The sequence below is a fragment of the Melospiza melodia genome, chromosome 26 (assembly GCF_035770615.1).
Source record: "Melospiza melodia melodia isolate bMelMel2 chromosome 26, bMelMel2.pri, whole genome shotgun sequence".
NCBI classification, from domain to species: Eukaryota; Metazoa; Chordata; class Aves; order Passeriformes; family Passerellidae; genus Melospiza; species Melospiza melodia.
This window is the reverse complement of record NC_086219.1, coordinates 7,849,047-7,863,054: the sequence shown is the minus strand read 5'-3', so window position 1 is coordinate 7,863,054 and position 14,008 is coordinate 7,849,047. Positions and strand designations below refer to the sequence as shown.

General features: G+C 46.2%; 1 long non-coding RNA gene across 1 annotated transcript; it reads left to right on the top strand.

Moving 5' to 3' along the window:
- The first annotated feature begins 970 nt into the window (after window positions 1-970).
- Window positions 971-13,122, top strand: LOC134429796 (uncharacterized). The gene is made up of 3 exons (XR_010030648.1): window positions 971-2,047; window positions 10,645-10,693; window positions 11,467-13,122. It is a non-coding gene; the product is annotated as an uncharacterized LOC134429796 (long non-coding RNA).
- Window positions 13,123-14,008: the final 886 nt, after the last annotated feature.

Sequence of the window (14,008 nt, the reverse complement as noted above, 5' to 3'; positions counted from 1 at the left end):
ACCAGCGAGCCATCTCTGAGGGCTTAGTGCAGTTGGGAGAAAAAGGTACAGCAATGATTTGAGCAAGGTGTTGTGGTGAAGTAGGTGATTTTCAGAGCTTCTGTCCAACCTCCATTTACTCTGTGATTGCAAATTTTTGGCATATCTCTTCAATTTTTCCCCTGAGGATTGAATCCATGGCTTTAACTGTTTTTCTCTAACTGGAACAGAGAACTATCAGAGAAGCTTACAATGTTTTGGATTGGACAGGACCTAAAAGCCCACCCAGTTCCACAGTGGCAGTTCCACCCCCTGCCATGGGCAGGGACACCTTTCATTATCCCAGGTTGCTCCAATCCCCATCCAACCCAGCCTTGGGTACTGCCAAGGATCCAGGGGCAGCCACAGCTTCTCAGGGTAACCTGTGCCAAGGCCTCCCCACCCTCACAGGGAAGAATTCCTTCCTAATTTCCATTCTAAATCTACCCTCATTCACCTTAAGGCCATTTCCTCTTGTCCTGTCACTACAATGCCTCTGAAAATGTCCCTCTCCAGTCTAAGCAAATCGTGAACTCAAGAGTGCTGCTTCCATTCTTCAACTAGAGAAGATATGGAGCAAACCCAAAAGACTTTTAAGTGTGGGCTTCAGTGCAATCCTCGTGCCAAGACAGGTTGGAGCAGGACAGCTCAAGGTGGACTGTTTGTGTCACCGCGTTCTTGAGGAAGGAATATCTGACTCGAAGTTATGCCACTTATCCAGGGTGTGTGGTACCTCAGCCTGAGCCACAGGGAGGTTTCCTGCAGTTCAGGTGACCATTTGACAGCTCTGTACCCACTGCAACAACCCTGTGAGAGCACTGTTATGACTGTTCCTCCTTTTATGATGAAACAAAGAGGCAGTTTCTCACCTATTCCACTTCCCACAGGTCCTACCAGCTCTGTCTTAATGTGATTTGGACCCAGCTCCAGAAGTATCAAGCGATAGGTCCCTCTGTCCCTCTTGTCCTGGTGATGTTCATCTGACTGTGGAGAGTTTAGTTCAGGCATGGCTTAAAGAAAAAGGCCATGAAGCCATGCAATTGAGAGAAAAGTAAAAGGTAGTTGTGAAGCAGTTCCAAAAGCAGTTCCCAGGCTGATTACTATAAACAATTAGACTCTCTCAGGCATCACTTTATAAACAATAAGGTTCTCAGGCAGTCTTCCCATAACAAGTGAAACACCCTCTCTGGGAAAAGATGGCACCCTGGGAACAGATATGGAAGTTTTGGGAACCTTTCATATCACAGTGGGAACACTGGTTTTGTTTTGTGTAAACAATTAACGGTATTGTAAAACAAAAGGAGTGGTTAGAGTTTTCTCTGTTAGCCTATCATGAACCTGTATTTTGGAATATGCATGAAGTTCGTTAACACTGTTATTTAAACTGGCTGATCGATCAATAAACCGAGTTCGATGCATCAAAGGATGGTCGTTCTCCCCCCACTTCAACATCTGACCATGCAGGCTCCATTAGTATTCAGACATCCAGGTGGATAGCAGCCCTGTTGCAATGCTGGGGCCTCAGGCTTGTTATCACACCACACACCTGAGCAATGCATCACTGTGAACATCCTAGCTGGGGCAGGCAGAAACATCAGCACTTCTGTCTTGGTTCAGCCTTTGTGCTGGCTATGGCTGTTTGCCATCCTGATGCTGTACTTGCAGAGGTTTCCTTTCTTTGAGGAAGCTGGTGTTACTCAGTAGTGCCTAATGCCTGTTCCTCTTCTCCCTGGCAGGGCCATCCCTCCTCCCCCCGCACAGTTGCTGCAGCTCCAAGCCACATGCTCCATCTGTGCCAGGGACACAGTGGTTCTTGCTGCCTGCAGGCATGTCCCAGCATTCACAGAACTGAGCTAACTTTGCCTTTCTGCCTTCTGTTCACCACCTTCCAGATCTGCCCTTTCTGGTTCTCTCCACACTGTTGTCTCCAGGACTTTTCTAGCTCTAGGATGGTGTCTGGTCCTGGATGCAGGACATTCCCACTCTGGACTGTCCTCAATGGGAGTGGCAAGACTCTCCTGGTACCAAGGTGAGCAGTCAGTAGTGTTCACTTCAAAACCCCAATGCTCATCCAAGCTGTAAATGCTCTAGCCACTGTTATTTCTACCAGGAACCACATCAGGGGTTAGCTCGAGTTTCTTTCTTTTAGCAATCACAGAATCTCAAAGAGATTTGGGTTGGAAAGACTTTGAAGCTTATCCCATTCTACCCCCTGTGTTCACCTTCCACTCTCCCATGTTGTTCTAAGCCCTGTCCAGCCTGGCCTTGGACACTTCCAGGGATGGGGCAGCCACAGCTACTCTGGCAACCTGTGCCAGGGCATCACCAGCCTGCCAGGGAAGAATTTCTTCCTAATAATATAAATTTTTTGTGTCAGTTTAAAGCTATTCCCTTTTGTCCTATCATCACTACATGCCCTTGCAATAAGTCCATCATGCAGCTCAGAGCAGCCTGCTGACTCACTGCTGGTCGCAAAACTGAGCTGCAAAACCCACCCACTTGTGTCCCACCGCTGCTGCGGTGCTTCTGCCTGCACTTCTCTGGGTAAATCCAGTCCACTTGCAAAATTTCCTCTCCAGCAGGGTGCACAGAGGCATGTGAATTTCTAATGACAGCTGAGATTTGTGAGTATTGACTTCATTATTCAGTGATTAAAATATTCCAGCTTCATTGCAACACAGGGGTGCATTAATGATTTATAGTATTGCATGTTGATTTGACACCTTAGCAACCTTTAAAAGTGGATTGTGCCATGGATTCTTCTGAAATCTGGAAATTAAATCTTAAAATTTAGCAGCTCATTGACTTGAAAGGTAGGGCAGTGAGCTGGACACAGCAGAGGGGTATGGTGGCACCAACTGCCTGAGGGAGTGCCACTGGCCAGGGGACACCATCCACTTCCAAACATGACAGGGGGCTGGTGCCTGGCGTGGCTGTGCTGATTCTCTGTCATTCTTGAGGGACCTTTTTCAGAATTTTATGTCTTTTATAAAGTGATGGGGTCCTGGGAGCACACAGGCTTCCAGGAGTATTTCTGGGCCATGACACTTCTCTCCATGCCTCTGTCCCACCTTTCCATGGGACAGAGCCCTGTGACCATCTGTCCCAGCAGAACACCCCAGCCCTTCTTGCTCCTCTAGTGAAGAAGGCTGAGAATGAGACACAGCCACTTGTGTCTTTGCTGTCCCTGCAGGGAGTCCATCACTGAGTGTCCGTGTCCATCTTCTGCCTTACCTGTTATTATCAGCAAATGCTTTGAGACCTGCTTGTACAGTCTCTTGCACACAGTGGGGGTCCCCATCGATCCCTTCATCTCTTACCACTGCTCTTAGCAGACTCCTGGGGCCGTGTCTTTTCCTCTTGCCTGTGTCCTGAGAAAAGCAGGAGGGACAATTTCAGAGGTACCGATGGGAGGAGGGATGCTTCATTCCAGACATCCCCGTTACAGAATTTCCCCCTTGCCTGCAGCACCCTCAGCCCCTGGGGACCTCCAGGCCCCTTTTGGGAGTTTCATCCTATCTCCTTTTTATCTCCACTCCTTCCTATCTCAATTAGCCGCTTGTTTAAGGTGCTGCAAACTTCAATTGATAAGTTTACCTAATTGCTTCACTTAAGTTAATTACTTCTTGGCTGAACAAGAAAGCATATTGTCAAAGCATATTTGTCACTTTCATTAATGTCCCTGTCCATGGGAGTAGGAGAACTTGGGCCTCTACCACCACAGCACCCTTCCTTGACCAGGCAGCACCCTGCTCCCCAAGGCTCCTGAACGATGGAGGAGAGTGGAGGTGGGTGCTGCACCTCAGGCAGCCCTGCCTACCTGTGTGCCCCCACGGGCAGGTTACAGTGTGCTGGTGATGCTGCCTCCTGCCCCCAGTTCTTGCCAGACCCTGGGAGCAGGCAGCAGTTTTGAGGCGCTCTGAGCAAATCCCATTATCCAGCACTGCCTGTCTGATGCATAGGCAGGGCAGGTGAGGGCAGGGAGGCTGCCCAGAGCTCAGGGAATGAGCCCCATTCCAGGCAGCAAACACCTCGGGCATTAACCTGTTGTGGGTAAAGGGATGATCCTCATGGATCAGCCTGCCTGACATGGGGAGCAGCATCATGGGGACACCCTTGGCCAGATCCAGAGCAGACCCTGTCCAAGGCTAAATCCAGTCCCTACTCTGCATGCAGGCTGGATTTGGGCCAGGATACTGTCTCAAGTGACTTCCCTGAGTCCTAGCTGCTCACTGGGAGTTAGCAGAGCTGGCAGGATGCTGAGCTGAGGTCTTTGCTGCTAAATGAGGCTGGCAGTGATTGTCAGGGAGTTTGCGTCTACTTCTTTCTTCTGGAGGGTTCTTATTTTTGTTCCCTTTGCATGTGAAAGGATTTGAGGCAGTAGGTTAGCTCATAAAAAGGTTTCCCTGGGAGCAGCTGCCTGCTGGACTTGAGGTGAATGCCCTGGAGAAAACGCCTCCCACTCCAGTGAAATCTTCCTCCCGTGACCTGCACTGGGAGGTGAACTTTTGTGCGAAAGAAAGATAATCCCCTTCGCTCACCGGGACTGAAGGCGCTGTGATAAAAGCTTTATTCAAGATCAAAGACATATGCTTTTTTTTTTTCTTCTTTTTTTTTCAAACTACTACCTCAAACAAAAAGTTTGGTTTATGCTGGATTGAAGCTCAGAGTGGTGACAGCTCCACAGCTCATCTTCCTGGCTGGTCAGTGCCAGTGGGGATGGGGACAGTGTGGGGATGGAGGGCACCGGGACCATTATCCCAGCACAAAGAGGGTTTAGGGGCTCAGCTCCATTTCCCAGTGCACAAAACCACTCAGGGTTCAGGTTCCCTTTCAGTCAGAGGGATTATCAGGCAGCTGGAGCAGTCGGGGGTGGCGGGGGGGAAGCCTGGGGAATGGTTTGTGTTTGATCTTGCTCAGCAGTTTCATCTGTGCGAGTGTCCGGCGGGAGCTGTGCTTGGGGCTCCAGGAAACCTTCTGTGCTGGAGGTGACATAAAGGGCTGGGGCTGCTCCCAGGGTGAGCTGAGTAATGGGGGGTGTTGTGCTGGTTTGCACTTCAGAAGTCAGGCCATGGGCTTCCAAAACTCTGGGCTCAGATACAAGTTGCAGGGTTGTTTCTTCATTATCAGAGCCCCAGTGCTGGGACCTTTTATGAGGCTTTCTGCCCAGCTGCAGATATTTCCCTGCAGCCAGCCAAGCTGGTATCCAGTACAAGTCCACCCAAAGTGTCTCTTCTCAGGGTGCTCAATGTCTTGTATCAATATCTGTGTTGTCAGGACTTTCCATTCTCTGGGATACCCTGCAACTGAGGATAACTTGTGTGGTAGGGTGTATCACAGGATACCCAGCTGCAGGACTTCCAGTGTCATGGGACACCCCCAACACACATACTCCATGTCCCCAGACAGCCTTTGGTGTAAGACACCCCATGCCCCATCCTGAAGAACAAAGAGCAGCTACAGCATGAGAAGCTTGATTACCAGGATCACGTATTTCAGTCAGTGAAATAAGTCCTACATAACCCCACTTTCACCCCAGCACTGATTTTCACATCACAGCCGTGCAAAATGGCAGAGGTTCTCTCTCTTGCACTGCTATATCCTCTCCATGTTTAGCCCTTTGTAAAATGAAGGATCACAGGCCGAATATGTGCTCAGGATAACTCCTCTGAAGCTAATGGACTTATTATGGTCCCTCATTTCAGACCTAAGCTCAGCAAACCTGGTCTCAGGGGGAAAAAAATATTTCCAGGGATGAAATTCATTCTGTTGTGTGCAACGCGTTTTGCATGGAGATAAAGTTCCCTCTGTGTGGCTTCGGCAGGGCCTGGTCCCCTTGCTGTCCCCAGGCACGGCTGGGCATGCAGCCCACAGCCCAGATCCAGCTCTGCTGCAGTGAAGCAAAGCCCAACTGTGCTGAGCCAGGGACATCAGATGATGGTTTCCAGCTTGTTCTGGTGAAAATCTAGCAAACTACAGGTCAGGGCATTGGAAAAGACCTATTTGCCTTATGCTGTTAGTATTTAGAGAATTTGCTCTCCAGCATCCTCCAGCTGGCTTAGGCACAACTGTCTCACCAGATCAGCATTAGGCTGGGAGAAGATCCTCCCTGACAGCACCAAGGAGCCAGGAAGGGTGGACCAGCAGCTGTATTGCTGATAGGATGCCACCACCTGCAGCTTGAAACCTCCCTACCTTATGCTCCTCCTGCACAACCTTCCCCTGCACCCATATACAGATGCCAGCTTGGATGTGTGAACACGGCTACTGAGATTGAAATGAGAAAGCAGGAAGCCCAGGGGCTGGCTGAGTTTGGGATCTCATGGCCCAAGCAGAGAGAAGGGGTTAACTCACACAGATTTGGGAAAGGGGGATGTTTTCCCTGAGGAGCTTATTGAGACTGTGGCCATATCATAGGCTGTTGCAAACAAATATGTTTTGAGAGGCTGAGATAGAGATTGCTCCTGATTCCTGCTGGGAATCCTCAGAACAGAGTGTAAAATCAGTACAACATCCTACGTCCCTCCCGAGAGAGGAGTGATATGGACACCTGGTCCCACTGAAGGGTTCCAGGGCTCTACTTTGCAGTTTTGAGGTCTGTCTTTAATTAAAGAAGAGCAGCTGAGCTGGGATAGTTCCCAAGTCTTGGGGAGGACTTCCCTTCCCTGGAAAGAAAATGCAGGAAGTTTTTGATGTGGGGAAAAGCTTTCACTGAGGCCTTGGCCAACACCAAATTCTTCTGTTGTGCCTGTGGGTGGATCAACACCACACTCCATTCTTGTGGCTGCCAAAGGACGTGGACACGAGCCTCACAGAGCTGTCTGACAGAAGTCAAGGAACAGGTGGATAAAGGAGAGGGGCACAACCCAGACCTTCTCATAGGAAAGCTGTCCTTTTCTTTACAGTCAAAGCTGCACTGTCAAAGGGGTCGTTCTGGACACGGGGGACTGGCAGCACGGTGGCTGATGGAAGTGCACTCTCACCGGGTAATCCAAGAACTCTAATGATCTGCCTTTGATCTCCTATTCAACAGGGAGATTTATTACAGCTTTCATTTCAAGTCAGAACTGATGAATTTCAGTGGACCTGTCGAGTGGCTACAATCTGGAGGCATTTATCTTTCAGGAGGAAGAAACCATCTCCTCTCTGTCTCTTAAAATGATGGTGGGGAGACATGGTGCCCAGCCAGCGAGCCTCAAATGATGTCTGCAGCGTGACAGCAAAGTTTGCCTTGCTCAGGGCAGGCTCTCTGCTCCAGCTGTGGACCAGAAGCTGCTTCAGGGGTTTTTCTGCTCTGACACAAAGTTAATCTGCTGATTACGTGTTGCTCTCCCTCTCCCCTGCTTCTGCAGACAGCCCAAAGGGACTGAGATCCAGCATCACAGGCTCCCAGGGCCATTTCCCTGCAGCTGAGGATCCTCTGGATCTGAAAGATACCTCTGCTTCTCCAGCAGAATGTGACCTGGAAACCTGGTGTCCAAAACTGTCTTTTATGTTTTAGATTGTGCAAAAGTTCTCAGTTGCATTTAAACGATTTTCTGCAGTTTAATCAGAATCTACACATTTTTCTTCTGGGTGCTCATAGGTCCTGGGGGGAGCCCATGCCAGACTTTTCTTGTAGGTGCAGTTTACCTGTCCCATCTAACTCTATTTTCTCTCAACACCCCCCTGCTGATGCAGGTCTGCAGCTACAGACCCCTTAGAGGAGTTCCAGGATGGCATGTGCCATCCTGCTGCAGGGGAAAAGCTGGGGCTCTTTGCTGAGTAATGCCAAATTTATCATTCCTAAGGGCCACAGAAGGAGGCCCTCAGGAATTTAGCAGCAAAGGCTCATTTAGCAGCAAAGACCACAGGCACTATTTGCAGCCTCTTCCCAAGCAGCTCCTGGGCAGCTCTTGATGGTGTTGCTGCTGGTCTCTCTCCACACCATGTGGCTGCAATGGCAGGAGTGTGTTTCTGTTACATGTTGGCACTGGTTTGGGATTTGCACTGAGAGATGCAGTCCAACTACATCTGCAGCTATTTCTCCCAGTCTCCAGAACTGGTACCATTGCTTTGGTTCATCCTCTACCGCCTCCTGTCCCCATCCATCCCTGTGGGGAAGAGGCTTTCCCCTGGTCAGAGGCTGTACCTTCTTGAAGCTCTGAGTGTCCCAGGAGCACCACGCAGGTGAACACAGCATCCATGTAGCTCCTGTCTCAGCCTACTCTTCCAGCCCTGGAACCGTAACCCAGGGGCACATGGCAGAGTTACAGTCTACCCGGAATGCTGGTGTTGCAGCACATCGCTGTCAGAATGGCAAGGGGACACATTGAAACATGCAGATCTGTTGGTTATTACTGTGTGCCCACCTGCTTGCAAGGACTTGGGCTACTCTGTTATCAGAGACCTGTGGAGAGTGGGACAGGAGACTGTCATTCAGTTAACGGGTGATGCTGCACACTCAAACCCCAGAACACAGACATCATTACCAGAACTCTGTTAAAACTAACCTTGTTTTTTCAGTGAGCTGTGGATTTTGAAAGGATTGTTTACTGGAGAGATGCAAGGCTAGGTGTGTGAAGGTAATGCCATTCCACATGCTGTTTGCATTATGAAATTTCTTGCTTTGAAGCTGCTTAGCAAGGTCTAAATTCTTCAACAGAAATGCTGATATAGTGCATGATTGGTAAAACTTGCCATGTGGGATGAATACTCCCTTTTCAGGAATTTTGATTTAAAAGTCTGATTGGACAGAATTAATACCAATCATTTGTTAAGTTATAATGATGCTAGCTGTTACCATGAAAATTAGAAATTTGTATACCTGGAAAAATATTTGCAAGTCGATACACTAAGAGCCACATTTATCACTATGTGGCTAATGTTTTAGTTTGTGGACAGGAAGATTCATATTTGTAAGATATTGTGGCTCCTTAGAAAATTCAGTAGATCCCTCCTTGGAAATATTTCAGGTGGATATGAATATAACACAATGTTAAGCCACAGCAATTGCCACTCATAAATTAGGCATTCCTGTGCTCACTTGAAGGCAAACCCTGAGTGTTATCTGCAGAAGCTATTAGAGAATTAGATATAATTAGTTCATGACTCTCTACTGTAAAGGCAGGCAGAATTGTGCTGGCTTCACCTTTTCACTTGCTTTTTACCTCACAGCTTTGATGAACTAATTTTACTGTGAATCTTTTGCCATGAAGACACATGTGACAGCATTTTGGTTAGGTACAGCTATTCAGTGATTCGAACATAGTTATTCTTCCTTGCCACTTATAAATTGAAATTGGAGTTGATATTAAAACAGTTTAAATTGATGGACCACAAGTACAGTAAACAGTAGCTCATTCCTTTAGGATAATCTGAAACCATGACTTTGTAGCAGTTTAGTTCCACATGTCAGTCTTACACACTCACTGACCTAACTGAGTTACATGTGCAAAACTCGTGGCAGTATTATATAGGTATTTGATGTTTTATTCCTAAATATTTATATCTCATTACCTTTAATAATCCAAAATCTATTGTACAGACAGTCTTGAAAAGCTGTCTACCATCTTGGAACTGAACAGGTTTGAAGTACAATTTGGCAAGATATACACTGTTGTCATTTTTCTGAGTAAAGCTGCACCTGAATAAACCCTGGCAAACTTACACCAGAAAAGTCCTGACTGTAAGCAAGTATTTTCAATAATATTTGCACTTACCATGAGCTATTCTCTAAAATAAATAATATAAAATCATTTAATGCATTTAATGCATCATAAATGCATTTGCCACACCTTTATAATCTCTCCAGTAAACCCAGGTTGCTGCTATTTAAGTTACAAATCAGTTGGTTGCCTGCATATTGTTCATTGATACTTAACTGTTGTATGATAAATTTTCAACAGCTTTCTTGTAATGATGGAGTCAAACTTAGTTAAATTCTTTTGTTTCTGAAATTTTGAAAGGAACACTCTCAACTCTAACTTTAGTTTTGTTAAATTTAAGCGATGTTAATTTTCAGTTCTGTTATGTTTCAGTGATGTTGAGGTTCATTTCTGTTAAGTGTTGTGAAATTCAAGTGATGTTAAGTTCTAAGTTCTGTTAAATTTAAGTGATGTTAGGTTTACGTTCTGTTAATTTGAAGTTCTTTAAATTAATTTAAGTTCTGCCAAGTTTAGGTTCTGTTAAATTTAAGTTCTGTTAAGTTCTGTTAAATTTAGTTTCTGTCAAGTTTAAGTGAAGTGTTATTCAGTTTAAGTCCATTATTTTAAGCTCTGTTAAGTTTAAATTCTATTAAGATTAATTTCTGTTCAGTTTCAGTAATGTTAACTTTAAATTTTGTTAGGGGTACTTTTTGTTATGTTTGGGTGACGTTAAGTTTAAGATCTGTTGAAATGTGCTTATTTAAATGACAAGATACAGTTATTTTGTTATAGAGACAAGATGGAACTGACTGAAACAGTTATGATGAAGAATTTGGTAAGAAACTGTTTAAGAATATAAGATACTAGGTTGTGTAAAAATATGCGAGGATGCAGTTTATTAGATCCTTAATTTCAAAGAAAATTCTATGGGTTTAAACATTCTACATTGATCAATTAACGTAATTATTCATAACAATCTTTGCTGTTTTATCTTCCATAGGTAACACAGAGGAATGAGTAACAATTCCAAATTATGGCTGCTATTAATTGTAAGCTGTTTAGAACTTTGTTTCTTGCTTTTATTTTGTTTTATTTTCATATATGCATAGATGTGTGGAAAAACATACTCTCAACTTCTTAGGATGGTTACTGTTGATGTATTAATGATTCTGAATATGTTGTGGATGTCACAGTGTGAATTCACTGACTTTTCATAATGGGCATTATCCATAGGATATTATTTGAGGTTGGCACATGCATTGTTTTGGTTGTTTGGAGTATGTTTGTGGTACCATTGACTGCCTAGCTAAGGATGAATGACAATGCCAGCTGCTTTACAAACTTTCCCGTACTGTTGGTAGCTATCTGAAGGACATGTATAATTTTAAGGAACTTTCCCAACTGCTATTACTAAAGGCTTGTTCATAGGATATGTTAGGGAAAGCCTTCCAGTTAAGGCTAAGCCCCGGCCCTAGCTGGTTGGAAGTATGCCAACAGACCCAGGTGTTTTCTGCATTAAAACTGTACTCAGGTCACTTTGACTTGCCAATTTGGGCTTATAAAAGCTGGACCCCCTTTTGAGGTAAACCTGGAAACTTTTCCCAGGAATGGTTCTCTGGGTCCTCATTGTGAATCAGGGTTTGCCAGCTATTGCAGACTCTCGGTGATGGTACAGTATTTAGGCAATTGATGCATCATTCTAAATAACAATGCTTTTTCTTGTGTGCTAATTATTACATGTATTACCTTGCTTATTTTTGCTTGGTGTGAGTTTATTGCTTTGCCACATTGCTTTACTTTTATGTTGCCTTCGTGTTCATAGTGAGAGACGTGCATGTTGAAAAAACAAAGAAAGGGGAATACGGCTCCTCAAGAACATTTAGATAATGCAATACTTATACAAGAATTTCTGAAAGCAGATCATCAATTTTGATCCCCGACAGAGCGATACTGCTCTGAAGATTTGCAGATACAGAACCTGTGGAGGCCAGAAATCTGTCCAAGCAAAAGCCTGCTGCACTCCCTGGAGGACTGACCCCAAAGCCACAACCCCTGTGGTTATGGTGAACAAAAAGAGCATCCCCTCCGCTCCTTGGGTTTTTATGTTGATTCCTTGTATCCCACTGGCCCTTCCCCTTTGCTCCACCCCTGTGCCCTCATCCCGTTGGCCCTGGTGTTCTGTCCCACCCCTCGAGATCCCTATATAAACCCTTGCTTTTGCTGCCGGACTGGCTCTTTTGTCCTTGGATCCCTTTGAGGAGGAAGCTCAATAAAGGGTCTCCTTGGAACACCACACCATGACCCTGTCTCTCCTTCTGGACTGACTGGATTGTAAAGCTGAAATCACCTGGTGTGAGCACAGACGTGCCTGTGCCCCCAAGGTGTCTTTTTCAAGACACTTCTTCGGGAAGGTTGCGACACTCTGAACAATGCTGGCGATGACAGAACCAGTTTCTAGAAGTTTTACATAAGGATCCACCATTGGATGTGCAATGGCAAGGCCGAGCTGATTTACTAACCTAAGGGAGAATGTAGGCATGTGTTTTTATTGCCAACAGGTCTAAAGTGGTTACCTGCTTGTCTGGACAAACATTGATTGCCTCCAAGGAGATGAGGCCCAGTGAGAGGAGAAATGACCTAATCACAGCCCAGCCCTGGTGCCAGTGCAGGAGCAGGGGCAGGACTGCCAGGACATGGCCTTGTCTGGAGGCTCACGAAGGCAGCCTGCTTGTGTCGCACTGCACCCACTGTATGGTGTTCCTGCTGACCTTCTTCAGTTATTCCCTGTTCCATGCTTCCAGAAGGACATTCGGTAATGTCAAAGACAGCATTTCTATCTAATGGACTTCCTCCTACCTAAACAGCACAGCCTCTGAGCTCCAGCCAGATGAACTTTGGAAGAGGAGCCATTTCTTTCCATTTCCTGGGGACATTGGACACCATCTTTTTGTTTTCCTCTGCTGTGAGTGTCTTTGTCAGTGGCATGGTTATATTTGATGGGGTTTTTATTGATTGTGATCTGTGTTCCTTGTATCTTATCCTGTGTCCAGCAGATGACCAGTAATAGTCGTAATAAGATTATTACAGGTGCAGACTGTTTTGGCATTAGGGTACATGAACCCTTTGCACAAAAAACAAAGGGGGAGATGTTGATATTGGCAAAACTTTACAAAATAAGGGCCTTGTTACCCTTTGAAAAATATGGCTCAGGCCTATTTGACTAAGTAGAAAAGGACTATGGGAAAGTGACTCAGATGAATTACAGGTAGAAAAATAAGTTATATAACTACTACATGTTCACATTGTGGTTTATGGTGATTAGTTGAATAACATTTGTTGTGCTTAAATGGAATGTAACTGATAAAGGCCTAACTGCTTGAAAAGTCCTGGTTTTGCAATTAAGAGTTCTCTCTTGCACCTGCCTGGGGAGTCTGCATCACTCTGCTTCGTAACTATGGACCTGTTAAACTTGTGAACAGGCAGGTCCTGGGTCACAGGGCACAGCCAGGGAACACCTTTAGAAGTTAAGGAACAAGTCTTCAAAGTCCTTCTGGTGTTACCTTTACTGTCCCTTTTCCTGGCCACAGATACATGAGAACCTTTCTTCTCCAGAAAAAGCCCTGGGAAGGGAAGAAGTTGAGAATCAAGGAGCAAACCCAGCCAGTGCCCAGGAATGCAGGTGCATTGCTGGACTCTTGAGTTTTTTATAAGCCCTACTGCCCATAATCAGATTATGAAACCTTTGACTCAAATTAATGCAAACAAACGGATCATGCAGAGAGCCATAAAAATAAAGTATCATAATAAAAACCCTAAATTGAGAGCATCTTCTGTAAACAGAGCACTGTAAATACAGTGATTTGTCTCTCTGCAATGATATTTGGTGAGGTATGAAAGAGCCCCAAGAGATGGCAGGAAAACGCAGCTGTTCTCTCCTTGCAGGAGGTGAGGAAGGAGAGGAGGGATGGGAATGCAGCACAGCTCCGATGGCTCCAGGGTCAGCACAGGCTCCACTGCGCTCCTGGAATGGGAAGAGGGATCCTCCAGGATGGGTCAGATTGGAGGATCTACAGTGGGTCACTGGTGCCCCCTCCCTGCTTCAGCAGGGCCATCCCAGAGCACAGGGCGTAGGATTATGTTCACACAGCTCTGGAATGTCCCCAGGGAGGAGACTCCACAGCCTCTGCGGGCTCTACTCAGGGCTCGGCACTGCACAGAGAAGAAGTTGTGCCTCCTGTGCAGGGGGAATTCCTGGGCTCAGGCCCTGCCCGTGGCTCTGGTGCCACTGCTGGGCCTGGAGCCGAGCCTGGGCCTGCTCTGCCCCTCCCTGCACACAGGGACAGCCAGGCCTGAGGGCCCCTCTC